Below are 2,500 nucleotides of genomic sequence, written 5' to 3' on the forward strand. Positions count from 1 at the left end.
ACACACACACACACAGGCACACACACACGCACACACACAAGCGCACACACAAGCGCACACACCGGCGCGCACACACACACAGTATATGCTTCACATTCTCTAGTGTATGACATCATCCAGTTTGAATTGAAGGTATCCCATAGAAACACAGAGTAATTAAAGCTTGCTTGAGTGTGAGCGGTGGAGCAGAGGAGCCTCCTCTCTTCTGCATGGATCAGAGCCTCTGAACACAAACCTGTGTGAAGGATTCTGGGGGATCTGCTCTACAGGAAGTGCTGCGACACAGAGAGGAGAGCAGCTGGTTGTTTGTCTGACAGAGCAGCTCTTCTCACCGTCTCTCTGTCTGCCTGTCTGTCCGTGCGGCTCTACGTCCCAGAGGCCTCGGTCACACCTGCCGCCCGCTCTACACTCCTCAATCTATCAGCATTTGGCACTCAATAGAGCGAAGCGCCGCTCTGTTCTGTGTTATAGACCAACACACACTCAAAGAGAGAGGGGGGGGGGGGGGGGGGGGGGGGACCAGAGGAGAGAGAGAGAGCAAGAGAGCGTGTTCTCACTCTGCTCTTCCTTTAACATCATTCTACAGATAACCCTGGTCAGTGAACGCCTCATGTACGTAGAATTAGATCTATAGATCTGCATAGAACTTCACTCTGTCTTTACAGCAACAAGCTCTACAATAAAAGATCAAATACCAAAATCAGAAACGACTACAAGAACAAAAGTACATGTGGGCGTGTCTGACAGGGGTGGGCGTGTCTGACAGGGGTGGCGTGTCTGACAGGGGGTGGGCGTGTCTGACAGGGGTGGGCGTGTCTGACAGGGGGTGGGCGTGTCTGACAGGGGTGGGCGTGTCTGACAGGGATGGGCGTGTCTGACAGGGGTGGGCGTGTCTGACAGGGGGTGGGCGTGTCTGACAGGGGTGGGCGTGTCTCACAGGGGGTGGGCGCGTCTCACAGGGGGTGGGCGTGTCTCACAGGGAGTGGGCGTGTCTGACAGGGGGTGGGCGTGTTTGACAGGGGTGGGCGTGTCTCACAGGGGGTGGGCGTGTCTCACAGGGAGTGGGCGTGTCTCATCGCTGTGTTAGACCAAGATTTCATCAATTGGCGGCGTCCTAACGGGCAAACAGAGTGAAAACACAGTGAGCCTGATGAAAACCCCTCCGGCAAAAGAAACAGAAAATGAGAACATTTCCTGGTGCACGTCCTTATCTGCACACATCCCATCAGGAATCACACTTCACTGGATTACCACGCCGGCATTTTGTCCCCAGCTCGGAGGTAAGATGAATATAAAGAGGAGCGTGAGACTCGTCTGACTCGGATTGAGACAGAGCTGCTGGCGACACGGCCCAATGGGAGCGGAGCGTGTGATGAATTGGCTGTGGATGAGGCGTGAAGAGGCTGGGCCGGGCTGTGACCCCCTGCACTCAGACGTATGGAGGGGAGGGGGAGGTGGGGGGGGGGGAATGAGACATTAATGCAAATGACTCGTCCTCTGTGGCAGGAAGTGTGTGGCCACTTCAGCTCCCAGTGAATAATAAAACACCAATCTCCATATTTATGTCATTTATGTCAGAGTGAGGTTTGTACTTTCAGCCTGCAGGCGGAGATTATTCTGCTTTTTTTACTCAATTCGTCTTTCATTTGCCACCTTACAAAGTTACATTGTGGAAACTTCTATTGTGTCGTTTCTTCCCCTGTGACTTTTAAGGGATTTCACTAAATGTGATGACTTTTGGGGAAACGGCGTCCAAGCAGAGTCAGACATGTTGTTGTTGATAGTTTGTGGTAAACTGTGGGCGGAGCCTCGCTGCCGCCCCCTGCGGCACATGTGTGGGTGAACGAGGCACAGGCAGCCCTCACTGGCTGATCTTGGAGGTCCTTCATCGTCCGTCTGTACGTTTGGGTCTGGACAGATCGTGGGCCTGAAGATGGAACGCTCTCAGCCTCCAGGTCTCCAGGCTGATGTTCTGTGGAGAACAGAGTCCTGCTCCAGGCTTCTCAGCTGTGGAGCTTCCTCACAGGGGATCTGGCTGTGGTTGAACACTTCAACCTCCTCTGGAAGCGGAGGAGCAGGATGTGATTGGCTCTGAGCTCTGCAGCGCTCGGTGATAACGGATTTCCTAACAATATCACGTAAGTTCACTTTGGAAGCTGCTTCATCCTCAGACCTCCAGCTAAGAGCGCCGTATCCACCCATGCAAGATAAGACCAATCAAGCGCTCCTCATGTTTTTATGCATGGTGGTGAGGCTTTTACCCGCCTGATGTTTATTACCACACTCATATCTGCAGAATAATTCGACGGCCCGGTTTAATCTTCCAGCGGCCTACCTTTGGGTCCTGACCCGCACTTTGAGAAGCCGCGGCATACATGCATAACATTGAGCCCGGGGCTGGGCTGTGCCCTACATACCCCCCACAGAGCCCAGCTGAGTGGATGATTACAGTGTTTGTGTGCTGCTCAGGCGCCCGTGGGGCCGCGGGGGGGCGGAGCCA

Source organism: Genypterus blacodes, unplaced genomic scaffold, assembly GCF_046128005.1.
Source record: "Genypterus blacodes isolate CSIRO-AG114 ecotype Tasmania unplaced genomic scaffold, CSIRO-AGI_Gbla_v1 ptg000689l_1, whole genome shotgun sequence".
Classification (NCBI taxonomy): domain Eukaryota; kingdom Metazoa; phylum Chordata; class Actinopteri; order Ophidiiformes; family Ophidiidae; genus Genypterus; species Genypterus blacodes.